Genomic DNA, 21,393 nt, shown 5'->3' on the forward strand with positions numbered 1-21,393 from the left:
ACATACGGAGCCCAGCCACAGACACATCCTTACCAGTTCAGCTTCCGGCATAAGTGAATCACTACGGTTGCTTCGGCGAATTGGAGCCATCCACGTCATAGGAGGGCTCTGATTGGTTAGATGTAAATAAACAAACATTCAAAGCCCTGCAGTGTCAATGAGGCTTTGAACGAACAGCGGAGAAATGGCAATCACCCATGAGATAACGGGTGCTCGTCCTGTTACCTGAGGGGTGTGGGGTGGCGAGATGTTACACCTCACTGGGGTATCACTGTCCCATGTATAAGCCAAACCCCAGTTTTTCAGCACATTTTTTGTGCTGAAAAACTCAGCTTATACACGAGTACATACGGTAGTTATTTTTGGTACAGGACTGTATTTTTTCCCATCTTCTTTTGATGCTTTCTGCATCATTCAATAATTTGTCCAATAATCTTTTAATAATGCATTCAAGTTTTGAATGTTTTCTTGAGCTCTTTCATTTTAAGATATGCTGAGCATGTTTTTCTGTGTTGGTTTTCTAACCCTAGGTCTGTGCACATGTCATTTTACTTTGTCTTCTCAAGCTGACTTTTGAAACTTTCTATTCCAGCTCTTTGACTTCATCTTTACTTGTATTTGCAATAGCTAATCTATGACTAATAGCTAGTTTCTCAGTCTCTTCTGACACCAATTTTGAGCTTTTCTTTATTTACCTTTTTAAGGACCTTTTACTAACTTTATGAGTGATGTTCTTGATGTCACCCCTCAGATCATTAGGCTGTCTGTCATTAGTGTTCAGTAAGTTGTTCTTGAAATTCTTGCGGTGTTCCTGAAATTCAGGTGGTATATATTCCAGGTCATTTCGGCTCTCATGGGCTTATTTTAATTTTTTTCAGCTTCAATCTTACATACATATAAACAATTGATGATTGGTTCCAGAGTAAGCTACTTCTAGGCTTTAGCTCCTAATATTGAGCTTCTCTATAATCTTTTTTTCCACAGATATATTAAATTTAATTTCTGTATATTCTATCTGGAGTCCATGGATATACTCATTTGTGTTGTTGCAAAAATATATTTGCTCTGAACAATTTATCAATCTTGCAAAATTCTATCATGTGCTCCACAGCTTCATTTCTAGCACCAGGATTCTATATTCCAACTACTGTTCCTTCCTCTTAGTTTCCAACTTTTGCATTCTAATCATGAAATATTTCCTATGGAATCATGCCCATATAATCTTTCAGCAATTCCACTTGAGGCTTGCATGTTCTCTTGAGTTCTTTCAGTTTAAGATATGCTGAGTATGTTCTTTCCTTCTGTTTTTATAAGACAAGATCCTTGCATATTTCATTACAATACTTTATTTTGTCTTCTTGGGCTGTCCTTTAAATCTTTCTATTCATATCTTTGACTTCATAATTGTTTCCATTTGCCTTAGTTATTTATGATTAAGAGCAAGTTTCAGAGGGTCCTCTGATATTCACTTTAATCTTTTCTTCCTTTCCTGTCTTTTTAATGATCTTTTTGCTTTCTTCCTGAATGATGTTCTTGATGTTATCCCACGACTCATCACATCATCTGCCATTAGTGTTCAATGCATCAAATCTGTTCATGAGATTTTCTTGAAATTCCAGTGGGATGTACTTAAGATTCTGCATTAGCTTTTGTAAACTTGTTTTAATTTTCTTTGATTTTAACTTTCACCTACATATGAACTGATCTGTTCCAGAGTCAGCCCTGGACTCGTGTTAGCTGCAGATTTTGAGCTTCTCACTTGCCTCTCCTCACTGATGAAGTAATTTAATTTCTGTGCATTCCATCCTGAGAAGTCCACATACACAGCAGCCTTTAGCGCATGAAAAAATGATTGCAATGATAAAGTCGTTGGTGTTGCAAAATTCTATCATGAAATCTCAATATTTGTTTCTATAACCACGGCCATATTTTCCAATCCCTTGTTCCTTCTTAGTTTCCAACTTTGCAATCCAGTCACCAGTAATCCTCAGTGTATCTTGGTTGCCTATTTGATGCGTTTCAGACTGAAGATGATGGTAAAAATCTTCAAGTTCTGTGTCACTAGCTTTAGTGGTTGGTGCATAAATTTAAACAAAAGTAGTACTGACTGGATTTCTTTATAGGCAGATAGATATTATCCTATCACGAATAGTATTGTACTTCAAGATGGATCTTGAAATGTGCTTTTTGATGAGAAATGGAAAGTCATTCATCTTGAACCGGTCATTCCAAGAATTGTAAAACATATGGATGCATGATTCAAAATGGCCAATATCAGTCCATTTCCGTCACTAAAATATAGACTATCAATCTTTATGTGTTCTCTTTCACTTTTAGATGACTTCCAATTTTCTTATATTCACTCATACTTCGTACATTCCAAGTTCCATGATTAATTGATATTTGTAGTTCTTCCTTCTCATGTTGAATCATGCCTCACCAGCAAAAGAAGGTACCAAAGTCTTTACTTCCACATTCATGTCATTATGGTCAACTCTGCTTTGAAAAGGCAGTTTTTCTGCATCATATTTTGAGGGCCTTCAGTCCCAATCTGAGGAGCTCGTTTTCTGGCAATATCTCTGACAATGTCCTCCTGTTATTTATCAGGTTTACAGTGGGTAATTTCTCAGGAGTGGACAGCCAATTTTTCTGGGTAGCCTGTCCTTAGCCTGGTAACTCTGATGAAACTTGTGCATTGTTGATGTCCTTGCTGTTATTTGAAATACCAGTGACATTACTTTCAGCATCATAGCCACACACAAGTGAACACAGTAGAAAAGATGACAGGTAGTAGCGGTGGGAAAAATGGGTAACTACCATGAAAGAGAGCTCAGGATAACCTCAAAAATTCTAGAAGAATACATTTTTTTAGCCATTTACTATAAGTGCAAAAAATAATTCAGTACTAACTTAGCATAAGGAAGCAAAATAAATGTATTTTTACTCATATGTAATAAAGTATATGTAATATTGTTATAATAGAATATATCATAATATAACACATTAGAATGCACTGACAGCAATAATCTAAAATAAGGAATCTCAAATAACAAAATTATGTGATAAAAGAACTGTGCTATAGAAATATTTCTATATTTTTCTCAGCTAATTCCTTTTGTTTTGGTGACTCCATCTCATAGGTGTGATCCTTGTATTTAATTAGGGTTACATCTTAATTCAAAAGAAAAAAAATCTCATCTATAGAATTAAAACACATATAGATTATCTAAACATTGTCTAGAATCTTATTTATTTCACTTTATTTTTTATTTAGGTTTTTATAAACTATTTTATACAATTTTTAATTCACTTTTAATTTTTTATTCATTTCATCCAAATTGCCTTGATTTTTAAACTCTTTTTATTTGGGACTTAATTTAGACTTAAAGAAAACTTGCAAAACGACTAAATTATTTCTGTACTTTTTTACTTTGCTTCCAGGAATTATAGCAGATTACATGTTGTATGCCAGCAGTTGAATGGTGTTGTTCCTCTCTCCCATCTTGAGCAAATGATCCAGGCTGAGGTGTGTTCTTCTCTGTAGAAGTAGTTTTCAAGATGAACCATATATATATATATATATAAAAGATATGTGAATGCATTTTTGCCTCTTACTTAATTCTAGCCTCAATCTAAAAGCAATGAATAGCCTCACTTGATACTCTCTCTCATGAACAGAATACTGGAGATATGAGTGCTATAGCAAAGTGGGGCGAAGAAGCCAGACGGTGCCCTACTACCAAAATGATAGCATCTGAGGTCTTCAAGGTTGTCTTACAACAAACAGCCTTCCCAGTGAGTCGTCAAATAAGTTTCCATGGATGAAACACACCAGCCTGTGGTAACCAAGGATTGTAAATAATAAAATCCATGTCCAAAGGAAGGAATGGTGTCAGAACTGATCTTGTGAACACCCAGTGTGCAGAAGGTTATGGACGGCAGTGGAAACGCAAAACCCGTTTAAATGGTTCCCACGTGAATTCAGCCTCTAGGGAATCACTACAGACGATGTGGATAGTCTTGCTATCAGAGAGCTATCATAGATGTAGTTAGGTTAAAATGTAATACCTTATCATTTTCTCTCCCTTTTGACTCATTTTAAAGTTGTTTTAGTCTTTAATATTTTCTTCTTTCTTTTCAATGTAAGTTTATCTGTGTTTCATTTAGGCATTACTATTCAGTTTTGTTTGTGCGCTTCCTGTTTGTGTATTTTATAACTTTTGGTATATGAAATCCAAGATATGGAAGTCTAAAGACAGTAACTGGATAAATAATTACCTAGGAGCATGGCAGAGGAGAACGTGGCGGGGGGAATGAGGAGCTAGCAATAATGAGTCCCAAAAGAAAATGTTCTGAAATTCTTTGTGGTAATGATTTCACAGCTCTTCTTAATGTGATTGAACAATTAAACTGCATAATATGTGAAGTATATGTCAATAAAACTATTTTTAAAAATAAAAATAGATACTTCAAAACTTAATATTGGTTCTGAGTCTGTATGTTGCTTATAATCGCATCTGTAGATCAATTATTTGGTATGAAAGTTGAAAAACATTTAGTTTTTTATCCTACTATATACATTATAGTTAAAAAAATAATAATCTTTTAGCATATTTAAGCTTCATCCCTGGAGCAAGATACTATCATAATGTTTATGCATCAAAACTCATATGGAAAAAGTAGCATAAAATTACATGATCTTCTGTCGTTATATAAATCAAGCTTGGGAGCTGGTGCTTAACAGAGCAGACTAGTAAAGCAAATCTTGTAAATTGGTATGAGTAAAGGAACTTAGCAGGGCCCCTGCCTAGTTTGAAAAAAAATTAGTCAGAGTTACTAGAAATTATATTCTGTTTTCTTAACCGGCTTCCTGGTCTGGCCCTTTGAAGCATGATGGGCAAACAATAGGGTTTTCGTTTTGGGTTCAGAAGCAGGAGTATGCATGGGGCTTTAAATATGTGCAGCACATTTCCTCTACTACTGTTGTCTCCTGATGATGATTTCTAGCATTTATAAGCTTCAAGTGAAACAAGAAACAATCAGGACAACAAAACACTTTCACTGTGCAACTGTTTCACACTGTTCCCATTGGATGGTAAATGACGATAGAAAGATTTTGATGAAGGCAGGAGCAAACTGACGAACTAAAAAGAGAACGGAAGAGCTGATGGAATGATAACACTGTGAGGATACAATATTTTAAGGCCAACTCTTCTGCTTCAAAGTGTAGCTTGGAGCAACCTCATTCGACAATGAGTAGTTGGGGATACTACTCCTTGTCTCTGCATCACATCTCAGTTGTGCTATGAGACGGAATATGATGATTAAGATATTAACTTCTGTTACTGCTTTTCCACCCACCTGCACTGATTCTTTTCCCGGGCTCCCCACTGCAGCAGATAGACTGCTGTGCTAGGAGGAACGTGTCAGCATACATGTGTAGCAACAACCATAGCAACAGGCAAAACAATCACAATTTACAAAACACATCTGAACTTTTTCAAGGCTTGGTTTTCAGATACCTAAAGCCTAGAGGGAATGAAGAGGATTTGAGCTACAAAGACACACAACGGGTAAATGACGCCCCCCCCCCCACCGCCCCCAACCTCACCCCACCCCCCCACCCCACATGCAACGCTCCCAACCCAAACTGCATTCCTCCAGACAAGGGCAAAGAAAGCCGGAGAAGGTATTATGAACACAGAGTGGTCAAAGGTGTGGAGCTTAGCCGACAGAAAAAGAGTGGAATATTATGTACGTCGATTATCTGGTTAGAGGACTGACTGGGCGTTGACCCCTAGGCTGAGAACCCGTGGACATGTCCTGACATGTTGGCTGTGATCCTGGCGTGTCATGGAAGCATCAATCTAAAACAAAAACGCGCCCGCCTGAGCGAGGGTGGCAGAAGCACACCAACGTCCAAGCCGAGCTGATTGCGTGAGTGAACGGAGGACTAAGGGATGCATGGCTACTGCACAGACAGACGGAAGCGGCCAGACTCAGTCCCCTACTCCCTACGCTCTTGAAAACGAGTTGGGTTCACCTTGTGGAGCCAGCATTGCATGGCTAACCACAGGCTGCCAGCACATTGAGGCTCTCTGCTCCTGCGGAGATAGATAGACTCCTTCAGAAACCCTGCAGAGGCTGGCTAGGCGTCAGAATCCACTTGACTGTAGTGGATAATCACTTAGAATTATAACACCCCTCAGAAATTGCCTGGCCCAAAGGAAAGACACAAGAAGCCTCCATGAAAAAGAACACTGGTGCATATGGGGGTTGGAGGCACAGGGAATCCAGGGTGGATGATACCTTCAGGACCAGGGGTGTGATGGGCGATGCTGGGAGAGTGGAGGGTGAGTGGGTTGGAAAGGGGGAACTGATTACAAGGATCCACATGTGACCTCCTCCCTAGGAGATGGACGGCAGAGAAGAGGGGGAAGGGAGACTCCGGATAGGGCAAGATATGACAAAATAACAATCTGTGGATTGTCAAGGGCTCATGAGGGAGGGGGGAGCGGGGAGGGAGGGGAAAACAAAGAGAGGACCTGATGCCAAAGGGCTTAAGTGGAGAGCAAATGCTTTGAGAGTGATTAGGGCAAAGAATGTGCGGATGTGCTTTATACAATTGATGTATGTATATGTATGGATTGTGATAAGAGTTATATGAGCCCCTACTAAAATGTTTAAAAAAGGAAAAAAGAAAAATGTACTTCAGGCAAAAGGTTACACAGGAAATTCACTGTCCTAATCAATAGTTGATAGACAAATTTGCCCCCATCATTGGTTGAAATCCCTATAATCTGTCAGCCCTCTGCTTCACAGTTTCTTCCAGACTTCCCTGTTTCCATTCATCTAGTTTCCTTGTTCCTCCCTGTCTTCTCATCTGTTTGAGGGGGAGAAACGCTGACCTGCGTGTCTCATTTGATGGTTGACTCTTCTGAGGAGCGGATTCTTCGTATTGCTATTATTTGGAAGGAAGTTGTCCTTCAATGGTGTCGTAAGTTTTCAGTTTCAAGTTGGAAGGTTTTCTAAGGGCAATAGTCGGGTATTTCCCAAATCTTTTCCCAGCAGCTAAGTGTAGTCTTTATTTTTGGGCTTTGAATTTATTTCTACATATTATTTTGGCCATTCTGAGGTTTTCTATTGTGTTATTGTTCAGACTTGTCAGTAGTGTTACCAAGACAGAAATGCTAAGTGGGCATTAGACAATTTTCTGCAACAATGACAAAATGAACCCTCAAAATAGAATCATTTGTATAATCACACAGCTGTGTGCACCTAATACACATGTTCATGCACAAATATATATGTCTGTATGAGGGTAAGACAAACTGTTCTGCTACTACAAATTCAGTTCATACATTTGCCATTTATTCCAAACAAAATGTTTTCACACGTGTCTCTGTAATCAGGGAACGGATACAGACAAGCTCTCTCAGTGTTAGGCTTGTTCTGGTGCTTTCACAAACTCAATTGAAACAGTGCCTTCGGAGAGGATCTACGAGGCCAGTTGAATTCAAGACACAGAGTCAGCTCAGAGGCCTACCAGATCTTTATTTGGATTCTCAAGTGATTTAAAACTGTCATTTTGGTATGGTGTAAGTGAAAGACCATAGAATTGTTCAGGGAATTGTTAAAGACATGGAGACATCAAACTCAAAATTATATAAACATAGATGGAAAATATATGAAATGTTGACTTCATATTTTGATATTTTTGTTTAATAAAGGTTTCTATGATTTTGAAGCATTTTTAAACTTCTCTTCATAAATGTATGTGCAGTTGACCTTTGAGCAATGTTGGGGTGCTGGCCTCTGCGCAGTATATATTTCATATAACACTTATGACACCCCACAAAACTTAATTCCTAACAGCCTACTGCTGACCAAATAGCTGAGTAACACACTATTTTGTTGTTATACTGCATCCAGGTAAAAACTACATGTACAATGTGAGACAAAAAGCATTTTGCAAAAAGTGTAAGATTTTTATATCTCCTAGCAGAGTTGCAGCAATGTCTTCACAATTCCACATTATTATTTTTTTAATTTTAACAATGGTTCTATGTTGGATTAATTTCTCTTGAAATTGGCAGCAGAAGATGCAGACCTGCTCAGGTTACTTATTAATCAACGTTCTTCTTCTTCTTTGGTACGATCATAACTTTTCTGCTTCTTGTGAGCAAACGCTTCCAGCATCACCAGTAACACTTCATGTAAATCCCATGATGTAATTCAAGTTTTACAGTATGTCTGTAAACATGTGAAAAAGTATGCATGCATTGAGCGATCACTTTTTACTGTGATAAGTAATTTCCTGGAGACTCAACCTGCACATCAGAGAAAATTAGCATCGCTTAACATTTGGCGGTGGTGGGGTGCGGGGGGAATTATTGGACCTGTTCAGGTCCAAGGAGTCCTAGTGGTGCGACGTTTACTCTGTGGGCTGTAACCTGCAGGCTTGGGAGATCAAAATCACCAGCAGTTCCATGGGAAAAAGACTGGGATTTCTACTCCCATGAACAGTTGCAGTCCGCTAAACCCACAGGGGGGCGCTATAAGCCAGCATTGACTCAATGGCAATGAGGTTGTTTTAGTTTGGTGCAGTTCAAACCCTAGAAATTTCCATTACCTTTCCATTAAACCTTTGCAGTACGTTTTCTTCTTTGCTGCTGCTGAGTTGATTAAAACTCACAGTGAACCCATAGGACAAAGTAAAACTGCCTCTGCGGGTTTCTGAGTCTGTAACTCTTTATGGGAGTAGAAAGCCTCATCTTTTACCCTTAAGCAGCTGGTGTTTTCAACACCACTACAAATCTTGAAGTTTGTAGCACAACCCACTCTACCACCAGGACACCACACACACGTCTGCAACTACAAAAAGAAGGAGCAAAGAGCTTGCTGTAGAGAAGGCTTTATGGTATTTGCAAATATTTTTCCATTGACCTAAACTTTCAAGGATGGATTTAAAAACTCCGAGTGATTAATTGAGTGATTTGTCCTGATGTAAACAGAGATCTAGCAAAGTATATTTTATGGGAGTGGCATAAGTGAATCTGATGTTTATACGGATAACACTGGCTCAGTGCATGGGATTATTTGAAAGGCAATGAGAATAGAGAGAGACAGATCGGTTAGAAATGTGATGAGAAATGTTTAGGGTTTGAACTGTGGGAATGGAGATTAGAAATACGAAGATTTACTTTGCATGTAGAATTGCTAGGACATTGTCTATGAGGGAGAGATTGACGATAGCCCTCCGTGTCCGAGTGGAATGTTAGTATCATTAATCATGCAAGATTAGTACTATGGGGAGTAGCTCTGTAGCAACGAGTAGCTGGTTATTAGAAATGTTTTAATTTTTAGAAGATTTTTGGACTAAAAGTAAATTAGGGAATACTCATCACCATTTAACATGATATGAATAAAATCTTACAGTATTTATAATTTTTCTAATGCTTCATTTCTTATCTTTTCTCAAAATCTTATCAGACAATGCAATCTGCTTTTTTTTTTCTTCTTCAAAACTTCTCAGGTTTTCCATCTCCTATGACTCTTATTTTTCTTGGTCCCAATGTTTCTTTCACTGCACTTTTGACTATTCACTATTGATTAACTTTGTAATTTTGATCATAATCCCTTTGACTTTGCCTTAGGGTGCTTTAAAATGAACTTTCCCTGTTTTCTAAAAATTTACGTAGTTGATCTTTTCACATAGAGAAGGTAAATCTAACTTTAAGTAGCAGATTCTGAATACTGCTAATTCCTGGACTTTCCACTTACCAACCTATAGGATTTTGATTCATCCCATGGAGATGTGACCTGTAGCCTCCAGACACAAGTGGAAAACATCTCTTTTCCTTCTTCTTCTTTTGAATCTTAGTGCTGTTAGAGTAAAAATAGGGGGTTGTTGTAAACACACTGTATCTTGCTCATGTCCATTAGTCTGACAAATTGGTACAATTCCATGTTATTTTTAACTCCCTTCCTAGAATCTACTTATCTCTTTTGAAATATTTATAAAGTTATTTTTTATGGATTAACCATTTTTTCATACTCTGTTGCTAACAACTTAGAAAACCAAGTAAATTAAAAACTTTTGTATTACTAAGGTAAACCCAGTTTTTTTCCTTTGTGGGGGAAGCAAGTAATGTTTATGAACTAAAGGAAGTTTAACTTCCTATGTTATTGGATGGGAAATGGATGAGAAATAGGAAAGACATTTATTGTCTTGTCTCCAATCTTCTTGGACTAAAAGATACTTCCAATTCTTCTTCCAAAACAAATAAACAAACACTTTAAGAGACTTTCTTTTGAGAATCAATACATACTGGTGACTGCTTTGATCGTATGAAGCTTGGATTTTTAAAATAAGATAAGTGTACTAATAATATAGGCTGAGATGCCCCAAACGTCAGGCCTTGCTCTCTTTTACAAACTCCAAAATTTGACTGCCAAAGAGTCAAATTCATTCTAGGACAGAATGCAATGGTCCCATGGCCTTTCCATGGTTGTAAACCTTTATGACATCGTTCTCCTGAGTGACTAGTGGGGGTGAACCACCCATGCTGTGTTAGTCAGGCAGCCTTTCACCACCGGACACACCATGACATCTGTACAACATACAGTGAGTCAAAGGACAAATGAAAACAAATCCTAGAATACAAGAAATTTATTTTAGCTGAACGAACGATTAAGGGATATCTAGCATTTTATAAATGTCCTTAGAATCTAATTACACTGTCTTGCCTAAGCTCAGATGTCTGAACAAGAAGGATGGTGAGTAATGTAGATTAGTGCCCATGTGACCAGATTCTCATTAAACGCTTGTTGACTGAAGGGCTCACTGGGGTAAGAACTGGCACGGAAAAGGTGTTCTGGGAAAAGACAGGCAGGGTGTTTAAGAAGGACACAGAGGGCGCTATTGGAGAGCATGTTGCTCAGAGCAGAATGAAACTTCTGATAGATATAAGGTCTAAGTGGGAGGAAGAGCAGCATAGACTTGTGGATATGTTTATTTCCCCCCAGCAGAGGAATTACTCATTGCAATGCAGGGTCACAATGGCATTAAGAGAGGAACTGCACTTGGGCAGGGAAACCAGATTTTCTCCATCTGAAACTTTTTCTGATGCCACATAATGTAGAATTCTTTACCAGGACCGTACCTAGCTTTGAATTCTTTTTTAAAATCTGCACGAAAGCCAATTTCTATGGAAGAATGTCTCCACGCCCCTAAGGCCTTGCCTGTCCATGTTTAAGCCTGTCCTCAGAGCGGACTGCCGGTATTTTATGTCTGTAAGCATGACATTCCTCATCACAAAAATGGAAAGATTGAAGCCGATATGGTCTATAGTTGTTTGAAAACTGTTGTAAAATTAGCAAATACAGAGGAATCCAGATATCCTGTTGAACCAATTAACCAGAGCCAATTCCTTGAGTTCCTCATTCCATGAACACGCACTAAATACCTACGGTGTTACACATCAGACATTTTACCGGGTACTGCAGATAACTTGAAGGACTGAAAGCAAAGGGTTTCTCTGATGTATTGTAAAACTTGCAGCTTTTATTATATGGCTGCTGTGCCCCGGCAGGCTCCCTGAGAAGAGAATTTTAGCAAGCTTCCTGTGCTTAATATCCCAGCTCTCCTGAGTCAGGCAGAGAGACTCCAGACACGGTCCCCATTTTGAAGACTGACTGTGTTGCTGTTTAGACAAGGCTACAAAGAACAATACAGAAACACCAACCGGCTTAAAGCACCTATATGCTTTCCTCTAAAGGCCTCATGGGCTAGAATGAACTAAGGTTGTTTTTTTTTCCCTGCCATTCTTCAGTATATCAGTGTTATTTGTTTACAGTAATGTAAATACTCCTTCCTTCCTTAGATGACTTGTAATATTTCTTAATGTAGGATGACCTTTGTTATATCCCACAATTTGTCTTATTTTTGGTTATTAGTGGTTACTTTACCATACCAATTTTTACTTTAGCATACCAGTTTTAAGTGTCTTTAAATTGCCATTCTTCAAAAGGTTACCCATAATTTACTATGATCCTTGTCGTTAATGCCTTTGTATAATAAGTAAAAAAATGTTGACCATCTTTCGGATATGTTCTGCTTGCAGCCAAGAATCATATGGCATCAGCTATGATAACCCTCCTCCCATATCCTCTTCTGCATCTGGCTTGAATCTCTGGAAGTCTCCTTTTGATGTCTTCCCACAACAGTGTTTGAATTTTCTTCATTAAAATTTAGTGTGTGTGTGATATTAGTGATATTACTTGGTCATTTCTATGTTCTGCTGGTCTCCTTTCAAAAAAAAACAAACCATGAACAAAGATGGATATTTTGTGGTCAATTGGTCAGGCATCTGTTTTAAAATTTTCTCGGCACAGATGAGTGTTGACTTTTAGTTTTGCATCTGTTTCCTGAAATATCTCCATTAACATTTCATCAATTTCTTTTCACAAATGCCTTCAGTATAGCATGAACTTTCTTAAATACTATTGGTTGGTTCTTGATCAAGTGCTACCTCATTAAAACATTACACATTAATCAATCTTTTTGGTTAATGCTGTCAGCCAATTCTTTTTTCTTGTATTGTGATACTGTGTATTACTCTACATTCAAGAGAAAATCTCAGTCTGTTCTGACACCCGTTGTGGGATTTTCTTTCTGCCTACCTTTTTAATGACCTTTTGTTTCCTTAACATACGATGACTTTGTTATCATCCCTCAACTTGACTTGTCTTTGGTCATTAGTGTTCACTGTGGTAAATCTATTCTTGAGATGATCCCTAAATTCAGACGGCATAAAATAATGCTTTAGGATTATTTGAGGTGATATGTATGATGACAACCAACCCATTCATAACCTGCTTCATTTCTCTTGGAATTGCAGGTTTATAAGCAACATTTTGCCGGCCATTTTGAACTTAGGAGGGATTTTACCTTGATCACAGTTTCTGGAATGGACTTGCATCACGGTGTTTCCAAGTCACTTTTCCCCCTTATTACACCCATGTGACCCTGCTGATACAGACACGTGAGTGCACATTTCTCCAGCAACAAAATGCAGTCCCCACCTCAGCTTCCCTCCATTTTTCTTCCCTTTTTTTTTCATTCTTTTCTTTTCACTGTTTCCCCTTTTCTTCTTCTCTTTGGCTTCCCCGCCTCCCTTTTCCTCTCTACTATTTTTCTCCCCGTCATCTAACTCTACAACTTTGTTCATGTTTATCATCTATATTTAGAGGATAAATACATGTTTAAGGGATATCTATATAGATATAGAGATAGCTATCTTTCATTACACACAAGTAGTTTTTTTCCCCCTTTTCTTCCTTGCTCTACCCTACTTTCTCTCCTTCCTTTCAGCACTGCCTACTGGCTGCTTTGTAAGCTTTTATAGCTTTCCCACCAGACTTCAATGCCTTTGTTGTACCTCTTTATCACCACTTACCAACAGTGAGCAAACTCAGAGTGCTCAGCCACCATTGCACCTCCTAAGCATTGAATAATGCAGCTTCCCTACTCCCCATCTATATCCAATTCCCAGGAGCAAGTTCTACTTATACAACCTCTGATGGCTTGCCTGGATAGAGGACCTCACTGCTTCTCAGCTTTGTGCCACCCACTGCCCACTTTGTGCGGAGACACTCCTGCCCCACCAACCCTGCTACCGCAGACCCAGTCTACACTCTCTATCTCCCCTGCCCCATGGCTGCCGGCAACTAGCACATCCATTTCCAGGTGTGTTTGTGATTCGTTGTCCCTTTACCTAGTTGCTCCCCAGACACCGGCTCTCCCTCTCCATTTGACCAGTCCAGTGCATTCCAACCCACGCTTTTTTTTTTGGTTACTTGTTTAATTTGTTGGTTATACTGTATATACTCAAGTATAAGCTGTATACACTCAAAAATCAGCCAAGGCACCTAATTTTACCACAAAAATGCATTAAAATGTGCTGAAAAACTCAGCTTATACTCGAGTATATTCAGTAATCAGAATTTTTTTTTTGAGTCACCTACAGAAGACTTATCAGTAGAAATCAAGCTGGCAAGAAGACAATGGAAAGAATCAGTGTAATCTACCACATAACCAGACTAAAAAGTTTTCTTCAAATAACAGCAATTCCAAGCACAGGTAATTAAAATAATTTGTTAAAAACAAACCACCATTAAAAATATATATTAAAAAAAAATATATATATATATTAACAGAAACATCATGGATAGACAACAACAGCAGACTAACCTGAAAATATCATAGAGGAAAACTGATACAATTAAAGTAGTGCTCAAAACACCATATAAACAGAACAGGAATAAACATACCCATAAAATCATGAAACAAAAAGAAAAACACACAGCAAAATTACAGCAACAAACTCACATATATCAATAATGACACTGAATAGCAATGGATTAAATACACCAATAAAAAGACAGACACAAGCAGACTGGATTTTAAACAGGACTTTACAGATCGTGCCTGCAAGAGATACATTGTAAAGTCAAAGACAAAAATCAACTGAAAATCAAAGGATGGAGCACATTTATGAAGCCAATATCAGTCATAAAAAAGCGGGAGTGTCAATATTATTGTTTGATAAAATAGACTTTAAGGCAAACAATATCACGAGAGACAAGAAATGATCCTACATAATTATTAAAGAAAAAATAGAATAAGGAGTAACCATACTAAACATACATGCCCTCAATGAAAGATCCTCAAAATACATTAATCAAACAATGAAGAGCTGAAGAGAGAAAGAAAAAATCATATCTATATCCTAATCTGAAGAAAAGGCTGATCATCAGGGAAAAAAAATCTCTAAAAGGCAATAGAAGAGCTAAACAATACAATCAACTGCCTTGATTCCTAGACATATATAGAGCAGGCCATTCAACAATAGCACAGTGTACATTCGTCTCCAGCATGCATGGCACATTATCTAAAATCGACCACATATTAAGCCACAAAGTAATCCTTAATAAATTTCAAAACTTTGATAGCTGACAGCCCATTTTTCGAGACCACAACATTATAAATCTAGAAAACAACAATAGAAAGAACAAGGACCAAAAATATCAAACAAATGGAGACTAACTGATTATAAACAACTAGGTAAAACAAATAAGGTATGACATTTAAAAATATGATTCAAAACAAATGAGAATTAAAATATGATATACCAAAACCATTGGGACACAGCAAAAGAATTATTCAGGGGCCAATGTATAGCAACTCACACACATGAAGTAAAGATGAGAAGTAGAAAATTCAAACTTCACACAACACCTTCAACAGTGAGAAAAAAAATCCTCCAACAATAGAAGAGAAAACAGAAATGTTAGAGCAGAACTAAATGAATTGGAAAATAGAAAGCAATGGGAAAAATTAACAATACAAGATGTTGGTTCTTTGAAAGCATTAACAAAATTTGCAAACCCTGCAAACTTAACAGAATAGAAAGATGCATTATTAAGAATTAGCAATGGGAAGTGTGACATAGCAACATATCTAAATGGAAAACAAAAAAGAGGGTTTTTTTTACTATGAAAGACTGTATTCAAAAAAATCTGAAAACATTAAAGAAACGGATATATTTCTAGAAACACTTTATCTAGCAAAATCAACACAGACTGATGTAGAAAATCACAACAGATTAATAAGCAAAGAAGAAATAGAATAGGTCATCAGAAAACTTCCAACCAAGACAAGTTCAGGACCAGGCAGCTACACAGAGGAATTCTGCCAAGTATTCTGAGAAGAGCTGACACCAGTTTTACATCGACTATTTCAGAGTATAGAAAAAGGACAGCAAACTCCCAACTCATTTTATGAAATGATACCAAAACCAGTCAAGATACCTCAAGGATAAACACTAAAGACTATTATCCTTCATGAACACAGACATAGAAATTCTCCACCAAATCCTGGCCAATAAATACAATAGCATATAAAAATGTATATGTAAACATTTAATGACTAAGTGGGATTCATAGCAGGAATGCAAGTGTGGTTCAACATTAGAAAAATAATCAGTGTAATTCATCACACAATCATGACAAAAAATAAGAACCACATCAAAAGATGTAGAAAAGGTCTTCAAGAATAGCCATTATCTATTCCTGATAAAATACTCAACAGAATCAGAATAGAAGGGGGATTCCTAAACACAGTAAAGGTGTTATATATAAAAAAATAAATGGCCAGCAACTTGCTTAACGGGTAAAACTAAAACACTTCCCAATCCTGTGCCATCCTCACAATTGATGTTTTGTTTGTGTGTTTGAGTCCAATGATGTCCATACATCTTGTCAAAGCACTGTGTCAATACATCTGGTCAATACACCGTGTCAATGCATCTTGTCAATGTACTGTGCCAATACAGTTTGTCGAAGCACGTGAGATGAAGTCTCCCTATTCTTGCCTCTAAGGACCATTCTGGCTGTACATCTTCCAAGATGGATTTGTTTGTTCTTTTTAGCAGTCCATGGAAATTTCAATACTGTTCACCAGCACCATAATCCAAATGCTTTGATTCTCTGGGACTTTGAGGATTTAGAAACACCTGACCCAAGCCAGGATATTTTCAAACATCTTATGTGCATGTGAAAGTTGGATACTGAATAAGGAAGACCAACAAAGAAATCCTATGTGATCCATAGATTCCCCAACTGCCAAGAGATGAGAGGAACAGGCATTGCACTCCCATGGTCATCTCAGAGCTGCTCACCCAATGAATCAGATTTTACCTCCATACACCTGTTGCAGATAAAAGGACCGCACTAGAGAAGCCATGAAACCACAAGCGTTCAGGACATGTTCAGACCTGAAGAAAATCATACTGAGCAAAATTATTCCATTTTTAAATGGCAAATATCATATGTGATCACTGGTCTGTAGACAGCCATCAAGGCAAAGGTAGGCTGTGGCTCTCAGGTCATGCGGTCATTGAATACGGCCTCCCAGACAGTGTAGCGATATGACTGTCAAGTCTTTATAACCTATCTATCACTCCTATATCTGTACCTCATAAGACCACATCTTGGGGAGGCCTCTCCTCAGAGGATAGTTTCTCATTGGGAAGATATGGGAGATGGCCAAGTAGTCTGTGTTCTACGGTCAGCCATATTGGGGAGGTGACACTCCTACACTGGTGTTCAGTATACTCAGGCGGAGATTTATGGCCACGAGGATAAGGTAATGTGTCTGTCTCTAAGACTATGATATCACACTTCGCTTGGTGTGTAGAGGAGAGGAGACAGGCGTTTGACCTGCTGCACTGGTTCTCAACCTTCCTAATGCTGCGACCCTTTCATACAGTTCTTCATGCTGTGGGGACCCCCCAACCCTAAAATGATTTTCTTTTTTTTAATAGTCTTGTTGGGGGAGCTTACATCTCTCATCACAATCCATACATTCATCCAGTGTGTCAAGCACATTTGCACATATCAACTCCCCATTTCTTCCCCCTCCCTTCCCCAACTCCCTCCCTCATGAACCTTGATAAGTTATAGATTATCATTTCCATATCTTATATTGTCCTCCGTTGCCCCTCATACACTTTTCCATTATTTGTCCTCCTGGGAGGGGATTCTAGGTTGACCCTTGTGATCGATTTCCCCTCCCCCCTTCCCCTAATCCTCCTCGTATCTCTACTCTCCTTGTTGGCCCTGAGGGGTTTAGCTATCCTGGATTCCTGTGTTTTGGGGCTCTTATCTGTAGCACTGTGCATGCTCTGATTTAATCTAATTTGTAAGGTAGAATTGAGGGCATGATAGTGGGGAGAAGAAAGTTGTGTGTTTCATTGGTGCTGTACTGCACCCTGACTGGCTCATCTCTTCCATGTGACCCCTCTGACAGAGGATGTCCAATTGTCTAGCTACTTCATAACTATAGTTTTGCTACTCTTTTGAATTGGGTGACCCCTGTGAAAGGGTTAGTGACTCACAGGTTGAGAACCGGTGACCTGGAGGAAATCACTTGACATTGCTTTTATGAATCTCCAAGGGGAAGATTCAGGTCTGTACTATAGGGCTAATCATGAATTTTTAAGCGAGCTTCTTTTCAGCCTTGGTGTTGTAGGCTCCATACTATAGACTACATGGGTTTAGATTTTGTCTCTTTGAGGTATATGGTACACAACATAGACTGCTACATCAGAAGAATCCGAGTCTAAAAATCCACTTAAAGAACTGGAGTTTACCTTTCATACACTTGTTACGGATTAATGGAACTAATATATTCCTTTGGACTTAAAGATCTAATGCCCTAGTGCAAGAAGGGGAAGACTGCTACCCCAGGGTCATGGATTTGGAATTCATTGGACTTCAGTTTAAACCTCTTACTTTTGAGTTTACCCAATAATAGACAAGTTAAGACTACATTTGATATTTTCCTAGGATTTAAAGACATGGTTTGGTTCTGCAGATATAATTCTGCCATAGCAAATGAATCTTATTGAATTTTGTACCCTGTGTTAAACCCTCACTGTTTTATAAAAAGAATTCAATCACTTCCATTTTTTAAAATGCATAAGTGACTATACCATGGATTTTATTCTGAACAGCTTTTTCATATATAAATATCCTCCTTATTGCAATAGTATTTTAAATCTGACACCATTGGCTAGTTGAATGATGCTATTATTAGAATTAACCAAAGCCCCCAAGGTATTTTCTTACATGGGATTTTCTTATATTATTCTCAAAAAGCTGATAATGCTGACACTAAAGTGGATGGATATATACATAAAAATATTCCTTATATGCATGAGGTATATATATATATATATATATATCTTAGATGCATGAGTGGATTTTAAACTCACACTTAATTCTGAGTCCTAACCTAAGAACAATTAGTTCTCATGTGTGTCCCAACCCTCATAAAGGGATCACTGAAGATCTGTGCGCTATAGCAAAGTGTGTGGTGAAGAAATGATATGCCATCAGAAAGAATAGCATCTGCGATCTTAAAGACTTGCCTTGAAACAAGCAGCCAATTCAGTGACGTGCCCGCTATCTTTGCACAGAGGAAACGCCCAACCTGTGGGATGCAAGGATTTTCATTTCTAAGGAAGAATGAGAAGAGGAAACTGCATCCGAGCTAGCGTTCTAAGCCTCTGGTTTGCAGCCGCTTTCGGGTGACAGTGAAAGCCACAAGTCCATGTGCAGAGCCCACGGTGATTGAGCCGCCATTGCCTTCCCTCAGACGATCGACAGGGACGTGATCAGCCCTGTCCGCAGAGTGCGTCAGAGTGAATTAATGCAGGCGTCACTGGGTCAAATGTTAACATATCATCACTTATTTTCCCTTCTGACTCATTTTTAATTTGTCCTAGGTTTCATTATTTCCTCCTCTCTTTTGGATTGTGGCTTTTCTTTCATTTTGTTATCATTATTGGTTTGGGGGATTTGGGGGTATAAAATCACAATCATAAAATGCCATGTAAAATATTTTCACACTCACAGAATCATTGTGTGATAGTTACATGGGGCAGAAGGAGAAGGGAAGAAGGAAATGTCACCAACTAGAAGTAGATAAACGTTAACTTGTGTGAAGGGGTAAACAAGAAACTAACTAAATAACATTTTTTATGGTAAGAAGAAATCTTATATAAAACAAAATAATAACTATCAACCTCTACATTTTCATTAAAACTCATGAAATGCATACCTCTTGTAAGTTAAATTCTAATATTAAAGGAAGTTAGGTCTGTGTTGACTAGCATAAGACAGTAAAATGCATGAGTGGCTTTTCTTTGACAATGCTATAAAGCCATTATCTATCTTAGACATGGATCTCAGGCCACAACAATTTGAGTAATCAAAATTATGATAACTGATTGTAATATTTCCTTAAAAGTGTCAAACCATAAAATTTGGGGTCGGGGATTTTAAGAAGAAAACTGTATAATGCATTATGGCATAGTAGTAGTAGTGTTATGACTCCAGTAATCAACTATTATGCAATTTCACTCAATCAGTGACCCTTTTAATCCATCCTATCATTGTCTCAAGAAACATTGTGCAAGGTTTCTTCTGTGTAAGGCATGGCAATCACTTGGGGTACAGAGATAAACAAAGTAGAACATCTTTATGGAATATGTAGTTCTAAGATAGGTTTCCATAACCCATTTGTCTTTCAAAATAGGTGAATGAGATACTTGTTATTAAGGAAGTTGTGACGTTGAGAGCATAATTCTCCAGGCGTCTTCAGCTGGTTGGTTGATATTAGAAATTTAATGTAAGGTTGTCAGGTCACAAACTTATCCTTATGGTCTTAAAACTAAAAGCTGTTGAGCCTATTCCAAATCAGAGTGACCCCACATAGGGGATGTAAGGCTGTAAATATTTACAGGAGTCGGCAACCTCATCTTCTCAGGAAAGGTTGATGGCTAGGAATTACCCACCTGTAGTCAGGAGCTCAATGTCTAACTCACAGCATCAGCAAGGGTCTTTATCCTGGTAGTCTGGATTTCCAAAATCTTAGTTATATAAATAAGAGAATGTGATCCAGAATTCAGAATAAAAATAAGATATGCTTTTGTTACAAGTGAATTCCTGTCGTTCTGATGTGTCTTTGAAAACTATCAACAGACAAGAATGAGTAGTGCTTTCATTTTCTGGCTATCCAGTGTCTAAATCACTGTGACATTTGATAATTTTATGTCAACTTGAAGATGTGTTGAAGTGTAGAGGTGGAATTCAACCTATCAATCAGGTCACAACTTGATGATGCCTCTTTGCGTGCATGGCCTTCCTCTCTCTCAGCCCCTTCACCTTCCTGCTTGCAGGCAATCTTCATCTGATCATGACAGTTTCAAGTACCCTGCCATATTCCCATTGACCTTGGAGCCACATGCCTCTGTATTCACCGGCCTGTGATCTTCCTGTACCCTGTGTCATTGCACGTCCTTATGTGAGTCTCAAGAGGGCCTTATGTAATAGTATCCGACTCATGAGCTTGGCCTGGGCTGAACTAGGTTGACTTCTTGGTATATAATCAGTGGTACTTCTTGATCTAAAGCTCTTTGTCATACATATGTGAGTGTCACTAGACAACCAGGTCTAGCACAGTCAGCAAGCTAAAGTTTGACAACTAAACGTATGTGAGACAATGATTCATTAAGAAGCCACTAGAAGAGTTTCCTCTAGAAAACTATGCTTATTTTCCATAGAATTCCAGATAAATTAACAATCAAACTAAAAATATTCTGCATAAAATTAAAAAGCACACACATTTCTGACTAGGAGATCTCTTTAATGACTAATTTGTAAAATTAGAACTATTGAGGTCTGATTTTTTAAAATTTGTTTTTGTTGGTATTTTTTATGTTGGTATAACTTTTTGGTAATAGATTTGAAGTTATAGGGAGTACA

The sequence above is a fragment of the Tenrec ecaudatus genome, chromosome 2 (genome assembly GCF_050624435.1).
Source record: "Tenrec ecaudatus isolate mTenEca1 chromosome 2, mTenEca1.hap1, whole genome shotgun sequence".
Taxonomy (NCBI): Eukaryota; Metazoa; Chordata; class Mammalia; order Afrosoricida; family Tenrecidae; genus Tenrec; species Tenrec ecaudatus.